At 54.4% G+C, this 11,383-nt stretch overlaps 2 non-coding genes across 2 annotated transcripts; one reads left to right on the forward strand and one right to left on the reverse strand.

Annotated features, from left to right (window-relative positions):
* Nucleotides 1-866: 866 nt before the first annotated feature.
* Nucleotides 867-949, reverse strand: TRNAN-GUU (transfer RNA asparagine (anticodon GUU)). Its single transcript has one exon. It is a non-coding gene; the product is annotated as a tRNA-Asn (tRNA).
* Nucleotides 950-11,063: 10,114 nt separating this feature from the next.
* Nucleotides 11,064-11,151, forward strand: TRNAS-GCU (transfer RNA serine (anticodon GCU)). The gene has a single exon. It is a non-coding gene; the product is annotated as a tRNA-Ser (tRNA).
* The last annotated feature ends 232 nt before the right edge of the window (nucleotides 11,152-11,383 follow it).

Here is an 11,383-nt window from a genome sequence, read left to right on the forward strand (position 1 = left end):
AATCTCTGAGTCACCCGTCCACGGTCGTGTCTTCACAGTGCTCCCAAGCTGGAGAGTGAAGAACCCCCTCGGTCCCACCGTGAGACTGAGGAACAGGAGGTCTGTCACTCCCATTCCTGCCGTATTGCATTCCTGGTGTCCAGCATCCCAGAGGGCCTCCGTGCCAGCAACGAAACCCAACCGTCGTCTGGACTCCCCAGTGCTCCTCCTCAACGGCTCTAAATCAGCGGGAGAGTGGAAGGTCCTGGGCGTCGCGCCGGCACCTGGGATCCACTGCACCTGAACAGTGGGGAAAGGTTTCTGTGTTGGGGCATTGTTTAGTCTTTTCTAGTTTCCAAGGGAGGGTTTATGGGCCTGAGCGTTAAGCTCCCAAACCCAGTCACTGTTTCATTGTATTCATTAAGTTCGCATTTTCCCCTGTTCCCCCAGCTTTCTGTACCTTTACCCTGACTACACTTACCTTGGTTTGTGCCAAACCACCTTGTCTCCTCTTTATTTTATTTACACCTCAGAAGGAGGGAGGCAAAATCCACTGGTGATAGAGACAGGAGGGAGTCGAGTTTGTATCTTCTGAGAAAAGGGGCTTTTTCCTTTCCTATTTCTCCCCTACCATTTCTAACATTTTCCTTTGAAGCGTTGCCTTATTCAGCTTGAGGAAACATTAGCTTTTAAGATAAAAACTATGAAATACAGAACTAGAGACATTTTTTAGAAATCTGGGATTTAGACATTTTATTTAAAGCCGGGGGAGGGTGTTGGAGTTTCTGAGAAGGTTTTTGTTTGCAAGAAGCAACATTGTTGTGTCTGTTATTGTACCAAGTGGGGAGATGGTTGTCTATAAAGGAAGAGTCAAGACTAAATGCATCCAGTGAGGATGGGATTTGAACCCATGCATGCAAAGCACAATGGATTAACAGTCCATCACCTTAACCACTGGGCCACCTCAACTGAGCTGTAACAAAAGGGACTGAAGGAGAAATCTAAGGCCGACAGAGATAGGGACACAAAGGAGTTTTTAAATACTAAGCGTAAGCAGGGTCTGAATGAGCTCCCCCCTCACATCTAGTGAGGAGCTGGGGAAAGACTTCAGGAACAGACCGTGTTTGCATAAACACACCTACTCTGCCTAGCTATGCAGCATGATGGGGCCGCTTCCCCAAAATGACCAGTTTTGGATGGTGTTGGGTTACAAATCACTTTAGGATTGAGTGGAATAAAATGTTATTCTCCTTCCTGTATGAGTGAAGGGCAGCAGAACAGACCTAGTCCATCCTGATGGAGGGGTGAGGTGAGGTGAGGGTGAGGAATAGCTTTTATTGGACTGCAGAGAAGGATTGAGGACATCACGCTAAAACAGTGGTTCCCAAATATTTCACATTGTGCCCTCTTAGCCATGGCTGTGGCCCCTCGGAAGCCACGGTTGAGAAGCAGGGCTGAGAGTGGGGCTGTTACTTGCTGGGGAGAGGGGTGTGGACAGGGGCAAGGGGGTCATCGCTGGGCTGGGAGCCAGAGGCCCAGACTGAGGGTGGGGTTGGGGAAGAGCTGGGACAGAGTGGGGCTGAGTGGTGCTTCATCCCTGCCCTCCATGGGGGCTGACTCAGGCCCTGAGGTGCCTCCATGAATGTTCCTTTGTGTCTCCCTAGGAGTCATACCCCACATTATGGGGACCACTGAACCCTACTCGCTAAGCAGGGGCTAGTGATACCAAAGCCCAGGGAAAGGGAGAACAAGTGTGGGGGCCCCAGCACCAGAACCATGCACCCCCTTCTGTCTGTGGCTCTGCCCCCTTCCACCCATAGCCCCATCCACTATCACCTCTGTTCCACCCCTTCCCCCACCAGCCCCACCCTGTCACTCCTTTACCCCTGCCCCGCTGCGGCCCTGAGACCAGAGAAGCTCCGTACCCCTGCTGCAGCCCCTGGGCCGTAGCAGGGAGTGGGAGCTCCTCCAGCCCTGGGGCTGACATAGGGGAGACTTTTGCAGGGTGGCCTAATTTGGCCGGGGTCCCAGTCATGGGCCCCACTGTCCCCTTGGTGATGCAAGGTTTGGGGAGACTGAGCCCCCCCGACCTCCATTACGTGCCGCCCAGGCTACCACTGCTCAGTGTGGGGCCAGTCTCCCTGTGTTTTCTGCTGCTTGTGCTGGGGAGCCTGGCCGGCACTAGGTGTGGGGCCCCCAGCAGCCACCCAAGGCTCCAGGGGGTCAAAGGGCACCGTGTGGCAGTGCAAAGGTGCTCACTGCTCTCCTTTGCCCCAATGCTCCTCCATGGGCCCATAGAGGGTTGGGGGGAGTGAGGAGCAATACTATGTGCTCCATGCGTCCTGGTCACTTTCCCCACCTGGGCTGTGCTGTGAGGGGAGCATCAGAAGCTGCTGCTCTCTGCCCTCCCCTTATGCAGCCCAGCTGAGGAAAGTGACCTGGATGCAGGGAGCTCGGATGACGTCACTTCTCATCTCCCCACCCCCACAGCCCCTAGGGGTACCCGGAGGAGCAGCATCCCAGGGAGGAGCAATGCTAGCTGCTCCATGCACACAGATCACTGTCCGCACGTGGGTGCAGGAGGGGGCGCAGGGGTTGGGGACAAAAGAGCGGGGGAAGGGGTTGGGGTGAAGGGGGTGCAGGAGAGGGGCAGTGGCTGGTGGCACAGGAGGGGGTGCAGGGGTTAGGGGTGAAGGGAATTCAGGAGGGGGCAGTGGCTGGTGGCACAGGAAGGGGTGCAGGGGTTAGGGGTGAAGGAGGTGCAGGAGAGGGGCAGTGGCTGGTGGCACAGGAGGGGGTGTAGGATTAGGGTGAAGGGGGTGCAGGAGAGGGGCAGGGGTTGGGGCGCAGGGGTTAGTGGTGAAGGGGGTGCAGGAGAGGGGCAGTGGCTGGTGGCACAGGAGGGGGTGCAGGGGTTAGGGGCGAAGGGAATTCAGGAGGGGGCAGTGGCTGGTGGCACAGGAAGGGGTGCAGGGGTTAGGGGTGAAGGGGTGCAGGAGATGGCAGTGGCTGGTGGCACAGGAAGGGGTGCAGGGGTTAGGGGTCAAGGGGGTTCAGGAGGGGGCAGTGGTTGGTGGCACAAGAGGGGAGTATGGGAGTTAAGGGCAAAGGGGACACAGTGTAGGGGTTAGGGCACAGGAGGGGGCAGGAGTTGGGGTGAAGGAGGCACAAGGGTTGGGAGTGCCGGAGCTAGGGGGTAAAGGGAGAGGGGGATCGTCCAGGGGCGATGGGGAAGTGCCAAAGTCTAAGTTTTACCCAGGGCACCATTTCCCCTAACGCTGATCCTTGGTAACATTTCTTGCTGGGACGGGGAGGGGAGAGAGATGAGGCGTTTTCTCTCTGTTTCTTTCCTCTCCATTTTCTGCTCCTTCCTTCAATTCCAGAATCCTCCCTTGTGTTTCAGACTGTGCAGTGACGTCCTCCCAACCCCAGGCCTCTGGAGCCTTTGGAGCAGAAAGATCCCAGGAGCTGAGGGTGAATCCAGGAGTGAGTAGCTGGCAGGAAGGAGTCCTAGCAGTTCTTCTGGGAGCACAGGTGAGGAATGACTCCCCCTTCCCTAGATTCTCCCCATGGGAACAGGGAGGGTTGTGTGATAAATTCCTGTAACTCTTCTGCCCCTCTGAGTTGGCAGAAACAAGGGCTGGGTTCAGTATCTAGGGGTTCTGCTTCAATAAAACAATACAAAACTGGCTCGAGCCCCTACCAGTGACCTGGGACAATTACACATCATCCCCCTGGGTGCCTCTAGGAGGCAATACTTCCCCTCTTGCAAGCAGGGAGTCTGAGCCGCTCCACTCCACCAGCCATTCCATGAACCACTCCAGTGGTCCCTGCAAACTGCTCTGCTGGGGCAGCAAAGAGCCACCAAATGTTCTGAGGGCTGGAGAAAAATGCCTTCTAGTGAGTAGTGAAAGAGCTCGACCTGTTTAGCTTATCAAAAGAAGATTGAAAGGTGACTTCACTGAAGTATTGAAGTGCCTTCAGGGAGAGAAAAGACTGGGTATAAAAGGGCTCTTTAATCGAGCAGAGAAAGGCATAACAAGACCCAATGGCCGAAAAGTGAAAAGAGAAATTCATATTACAAATAGGGCGTAAAAATTCAGCAGTGAGGATGATTCACCACAGGAACAAGCTACCAAGGAAAGTGGTGGATTTGTCATCTCCTGATGTCATTTAATGAAGACTAGATGCCTTTCTGGAATGTTTTTGCCCCCAAAGTAGCTCTTGTGTCATACAGGAGGCCTGTGATATGCAGGGGGTCAGATTAGATGCTCTAATGGTCTCTTCCGGCCATAAAGTTGACTAATTTCTGAAAAACAGAGTGTAGCATTGGGAGCAGCATCTGATGTTTTCCTGTCTAGCTAGCTTGCTGCCTAGAACGAACACTCCTTCGGTGGGGTGATCCACAGGGAGTAGCTCAAACCTCCAAAGTGCCTGGCCAGGGGCAGGACATTGGCACAGCAAGGGAGGGGTGTGACAGTGACATCACAAAGGCCTTTTGCAGGACCTCAGACAATTGGTCCAAGGTGGTGGGGAGGTGGTGACCTCACAGAGAGATGCTGACATCAGCCAGGCAGGACAGGGGTGAGGGGCCAGGGAAACCTCAGAGACCCTTGGGGCTTTGCTTCAGCAAGTCTCCTTCTCCGGGTCTCTCTTTGAGGACTGAGAGAGTATTCGGGTTCACGGACGTGAGCGCCAGGAGAAACCTCTTTCCAGTTTTCTCCTTCCCTTGTAGTGATTTTACTAGAAAACAGCCGTCCCTGTTTAGAAGGTAAGAGCCTCCTCGAAGGAAGGGGTATCATGGGGGTGTCACAGTTCAGATGCCAATGCCCCACCACCCCCACTGTAAAGAAGCTCCTGCCACCTGCTCTGTGTTTGCAGGGCTGGAGAGAGCAGCATCCACGGCAGAGATTTGCTCCTGGCTGCCGGAGCAGAGCAGCAGGCTTAGCTGTCAGAACTTCCTGGAGCTATGAAACGGGAGGGTCCCATGGCTCTGTAGCAGAATGCAGGGCAGGCGAGTTCACGGCAGGCATTATGGGATACTGGAGGAGGCCAGTTATGGTTATATAATGAACGGCAGCATCTACACTGGCACTCTGTCCCTTTAAGTTTGCTGCAGAAAGCTCTAGGCCTCTCATTGAAGTGGTTTTATTTTGTCACCAAAACAGGGCAGTTTTGTCACCAGATGTGGCATTGCAGTGTGTACACCAGCCACGAGCTGCCGACCGAAGGGGAGTTGTGAGTTTTTCACAGACCTGAGCAATATAATTCTGCTGAAATAATTTTGTAGTGCAGACCTGGCCAAAGATTTACACACACACACACACACACACACACACACACACACACACACACACACACACACACACACACACACACACACACACACACACAGCTTGAAGGAAAACCTCATCTGCTCCTCCGCTTTGCAGAATCCAAACACAAGCAAAGCTTGTCAGGTCCTGGTGGAGATGGCAGGGAGTCAGGTGTGGTCAGACAGTGTGTTTTAACCAGATGCAAGCACCATGGCTTAGCTGGCTAAAGCACTTGCCTTATAAGCAGGAGATCCTGGGTTCAGGTCCCTAGGGGAGTGGCTTTTGGGGTACATGGTATTGGCTACTGTCAGAAGACAAGATTCAGAGCTAGATGGGCCTTCGGCCTAGCCCAGTGTGGTTTTTCTTATGGTTTAAATTATGCTCAGAGCCACTGATAATAGAGTTATTGAAAGTTTGGGAGATAAGAGCTGATAGGACAGTGGTCCAGTCCCCTCGCAGCTGACCCCCTCCCTCTGAGACAGGGGCATGTCTGAGCTCTCGCACCAAATGCTCATTGTGGCTGCCAGAATCTGTGGGCAGCTCATTTAATTTGCATTGAGGGTTGAGTCCTGCTTTGTGCCCAGTGTCTGAGAATGAAAATCCTAAACCGCCCTTTGAAACAACAAAAGCAGCAGGACGTGTTATTGTCCCTGCCCCAAAGCAGACAGACCAATGGAGAAATGCCACTGAGTCCACGGTAATACTCCACTGCCATTTTACCTTTTTTGCTTGCTAAACTCCCTCCCAACCTTGTGGGGTCCCAGACCCCGGTATTGAGCCTGAGCTGAGATGTCTACACTGCAAATTTACCACCCCACGGCCCAAGCCCCAGGAGCCGGAGCTGGCATGGGGCAGCCCTGGATGTTTCATTGCAGTGTGGACATAGCCTAGCATATGTCTACACTGTCATTAGCACACTCAAGTCACTATTCTCAAACCCTGGGTCAGCTGATTCAGGCTTGTGGGGCTTGTGCTACAGGGTAATAAAATTACAGTGTAGACACTTGGGCTTGAGCCCAGCCTCTGAGACTCCACAAGGGGTGAGGGTCTCCGAGCCTGGGCTCCAGTCTGAGCCCAAATGTCTACACTGCAGTTTTTAGCCTCACAACCTGAGCCCCAGGAGCCCAAATCAGATCATCCAGGCCAGCCAGGCCACAGGGATTTTATCTCAGTATAGCTGCACTCTCAGGGTATGTCTACATTGCAATGCAAGCCCAGGGTTAGCAGAAGTCATGTCAGCAGCCCCAACACATAAACCTAAACTGTGAGGAAAAGACCCACCCACAAATAAGCTGGGCAGTGTCGGTATTGGTCTCTGGGCGCTATCCCAGAGTGCACCATTGTGACTGCTCTGGACAGCAATCTGAACTCGGATGCACTGGCCAGGTAGACAAGAAAAGCCCCGTGAACTTTTGAATTTCATTTCCTGTTTGCCCAGCGTGGAGCGCTGATCAGCACAGGTGACTATGCAGTCCCAGAATCGAAAAAGAGCTCCAGCATGGTTCCAAATCCAAGTGGGCTGGGGCCTGAGTCCTCATGCTAAAATTTATGTGTTAGACCAACTTTAGGACAGGGTGGCTGTGGAGGGGTGAGTGAGTCCCTAGACAACATAGTGAGTACGGTGCCTTCTTATTTTCCCCCTTTTCCACCCAGGATGGCAGATGAACTCTACAGAGCCACCTCTGGGCTTGCACTGACTAAGGACAACAGCTGTGAGTGGGGTGCAGAGAGGAGATGGCTCATGTTAAATGACTTTTGGTTGCTGGCCTTACGAACCTTAGGGAGAAGGATACTGCCCAGCTTATTTGTGGGTGGGTCTTTTCCTCATAGTTTGCCCTTAACTCCCATACTCCCCTCTTGTGCCACCAACCACTGCCCTCTCCTGAACCTCCTTGACCCCTAACCCCTGCACCCCTTCCTGTGCCACCAGCCACTGCCCCCTCCTGAATTCCCTTTGCCCCTAACCCATGCACCCCCTCCTGTGCCACCAGCCACTGCCCCTCTCCTGCACCCCCTTCACCCCTAACCCCTGCGCCCCAACCCCTGCCCCTCTCCTGCAACCCCTTCACCCTAATCCCTCCACCCCCACCCCACAAGGCTGAATCAGCTGACCCAGGGTTTGAGAATAGTGACTTGGGTGTGCTAATGGCAGTGTAGACATAATGCTAGGCTATGTCCACACTGCAATGAAACATCCAGGGCTGCCCCATGCCAGCTCCGGCTCCTGGGGCTTGGGCCGTGGGGTGGTAAATTTGCAGTGTAGACATCTCAGCTCAGGCTCAATACCGGGGTCTCGGACCCCACAAGGTTGGGAGGGAGTTTAGCAAGCAAAAAAGGTAAAATGGCAGTGGAGTATTACCATGGACTCAGTGGCATTTGTCCATTGGTCTGTCTGCTTTGGGGCAGGGACAATAACACGTCCTGCTGCTTTTGTTGTTTCAAAGGGCGGTTTAGGATTTTCATTCTCAGACACTGGGCACAAAGCAGGACTCAACCCTCAATGCAAATTAAATGAGCTGCCCACAGATTCTGGCAGCCACAATGAGCATTTGGTGAGAGAGCTCAGACCTGCCCCTGTCTCAGAGGGAGGGGGTCAGCTGCGAGGGGACTGGACCACTGTCCTATCAGCTCTTATCTCCCAAACTTTCAATGACTCTATTATCAGTGGCTCTGAGCATAATTTAAACCATAAGAAAAATCACACTGGGCTAGGCCGAAGGCCCATCTAGCTCTGAATCTTGTCTTCTGACAGTAGCCAATACCATGTACCCCAAAAGCCACTCTCCTAGGGACCTGAACTCATGATCTCCTGCTTACAAGGCAAGTGCTTTAGCGAGCTTAGCCATGGTGCTTGCGTCTGGTTAAAACACAGTGTCTGACCACACCTGACTCCCTGCCATCTCCACCAGGACCTGACAAGCTTTGCTTGTGTTTGGATTCTGCAAAGCGGAGGAGCAGATGAGGTTTTCCTTCAAGCTCTGTGTGTGTGTGTGTGTGTGTGTGTGTGTGTGTGTGTGTGTGTGTGTGTGTGTGTGTGTGTGTGTGTGTGTGTGTGTGTGTGTGTGTGTGTAAATCTTTGGCCAGGTCTGCACTACAAAATTATTTCAGCAGAATTATATTGCTCAGGTCTGTGAAAAACTCACAACTCCCCTTCGGTCGGCAGCTCGTGGCTGGTGTACACACTTCAATGCCACATCTGGTGACAAAACTGCCCTGTTTTGGTGACAAAATAAAACCACTTCGATGAGAGGCCTAGAGCTTTTTGCAGCAAACTTAAAGGGACAGAGTGCCAGTGTAGATGCTGCCGTTCATTATATAACCATAACTGTGCCCTAACCCCTACACTGTGTCCCCTTTGCCCTTAACTCCCATACTCCCCTCTTGTGCCACCAACCACTGCCCGCTCCTGTACCCCCTTGACCCCTAACCCCTGCACCCCTTCCTGTGCCACCAGCCACTGCCCCCTCCTGAATTGTCTTCGCCCCTAACCCCTGCACCCCCTCCTGTGTCACCAGCCACTGCCCCTCTCCTGCACCCCCTTCACACCTAACCCCTGCGCCCCAACCCCTGCCCCTCTCCTGCTCCCCCTTCACCCTAATCCTACACCCCCTCCTGTGCCACCAGCCACTGTCCCTCTCCTGCACCCCCTTCACCCCTAACCTCTGCACCCCCTCCTGTGCCACCAGCCACTGACCCTCTCCTGCAACCCCTTCACTCCTAACCCCTGTGCCCCAACCCCTGCCCCTCTTCTGCACCCCCTTCACCCTAATCCCTCCACCCCCTCCTGTGCCACCAGCCACTGCCCCTCTCTTGCACCCCTTCACCCCTAACCTCTGCACCCCCTCCTGTGCCACCAGCCACTGACCCTCTCCTGCACCCCCTTCACTCCTAACCCCTGTGCCCCAAACCCTACCCCTCTTCTGCACCCCCTTCACCCTAATCCCTCCACCCCCTCCTGTGCCACCAGCCACTGACCCTCTCCTGCACCCCCTTCACCCCTAACCCCTGCACCCCTTCCTGTGCCACCAGCCACTGCCCCCTCCTGAATTCCCTTCACCCCTAACCCCTGCACCCCCTCCTGTGCCACCAGCCACTGCCCCTCTCCTGCACCCCCTTCACCCCAACCCCTTCCCCCGCTCTTTTGTCCCCAACCCCTGTGCCCCCTCCTGCACCCACGTGCTGACAGTGATCTGTGTGCATGGAGCAGCTAGCATTGCTCCTCCCTGGGATGCTGCTCCTCCGGGTACCCCTAGGGGCTGTGGGGGTGGGGAGATGAGAAGTGACGTCATCCGAGCTCCCTGCATCCAGGTCACTTTCCTCAGCTGGGCTGCATAAGGGGAGGGCAGAGAGCAGCAGCTTCTGATGCTCCCCTCACAGCACAGCCCAGGTGGGGAAAGTGACCAGGACGCATGGAGCACATAGTGTTGCTCCTCACTCCCCCCAACCCTCTATGGGCCCATGGAGGAGCATTGGGGCAGGGGAGAGCAGTGAGCACCTTTGCACTGCCACACGGTGCCCTTTGACCCCCTGGAGCCTTGGGTGGCTGCTGGGGGCCCCACCCCTAGTGCCGGCCAGGCTCCCCAGCACAAGCAGCAGAAAACACAGGGAGACTGGCCCCACACTGAGCAGCGGTAGCCTGGGCGGCACGTAATGGAGGTCGGGGGGGCTCAGTCTCTCCAAACCTTGCATCACCAAGGGGACAGTGGGGCCCATGACTGGGACCCCGGCCAAATTAGGCCACCCTGCAAAAGTCTCCCCTATGTCAGCCCTAGGGCTGGAGGAGCTCCCACTCCCTGCTACGGCCCAGGGGCTGCAGCAGGGGTACGGAGCTTCTCTGGTCTCAGGGCCTCAGCGGGGCAGGGGTAAAGGAGTGACAGGGTGGGGCTGGTGGGGGAAGGGGTGGAACAGAGGTGATAGTGGATGGGGCTATGGGTGGAAGGGGGCAGAGCCACAGACAGAAGGGGGTGCATGGTTCTGGTGCTGGGGCCCCCACACTTGTTGTCCCTTTCCCTGGGCTTTGGCATCACTAGCCCTGGCTTAGCGCGTAGGGTTCAGTGGTCCCCATAATGTGGGGTATGACTCCTAGGGAGACACAAAGGAACATTCATGGAGGCACCTCAGGGCCTGAGTCAGCCCCCATGGAGGGCAGGGAGGAAGCACCACTCAGCCCCACTCTGTCCCAGCTCTTCCCCAACCCCACCCTCAGTCTGGGCCTCTGGCTCCCAGCCCAGCGATGACCCCCTTGCCCCTGTCCGCACCCCTCTCCCCAGCAAGCAACAGTCCCACTCCCAGCCCTGCTTCTCGACCGTGGCTTCCGAGGGGCCACAGCCATGGCTAAGAGGGCACAATGTGAAATATTTGGGGACCACTGTTTTAGCGTGATGTCCTCAATCCTTCTCTGCAGTCCAATAAAAGCTATTCCTCAACCATCTACCACTCCGTCAGGATGGACTAGGTCTGTTCTGCTGCCCTTCACTCATACAGAAAGGAGAATAACATTTTATTCCACTCAATCCTAAAGTGATTTGTAACCCAAGACCATCCCAAACTGGTCATTTTGGGGAAGCGGCCCCATCATGCTGCATAGCTAGGCAGAGTAGGTGTGTCTATGCAAACACGGTCTGTTCCTGAAGTCTTTCCCCAGCTCCTCACTAGATGTGAGGGGGGAGCTCATTCAGACCCTGCTTACGCTTAGTATTTAAAAACTCCTTCGTGTCCCTATCTCTGTCGGACTTAGATCTCTCCTCCTGTCCCTTTTGTAACAGTTCAGATGAGGTGGCCCAGTGGTTAAGGTGATGGACTGCTAATCCGTTGTGCTCTGCATGCATGGGTTCAAATCCCATCCTCACTGGATGCATTTAGTCTTGACTCTTCCTTTATAGACAACCATCTTCCCCACTTGGTACAATAACAGACACAACAATGTTGCTTCTTGCAAACAAAAACCTTCTCAGAAACTCCAACACCCCCCCCCCCCGGCTTTAAATAAAATGTCTAAATCCCAGATTTCTAAAAAATGTCTCTAGTTCTGTATTTCGTAGTTTTTATCTTAAAAGCTAATGTTTCCTCAAGCTGAATAAGGCAACGCT

The sequence above is a fragment of the Gopherus flavomarginatus genome, chromosome 18 (genome assembly GCF_025201925.1).
Source record: "Gopherus flavomarginatus isolate rGopFla2 chromosome 18, rGopFla2.mat.asm, whole genome shotgun sequence".
In the NCBI taxonomy this organism is placed as follows: domain Eukaryota; kingdom Metazoa; phylum Chordata; order Testudines; family Testudinidae; genus Gopherus; species Gopherus flavomarginatus.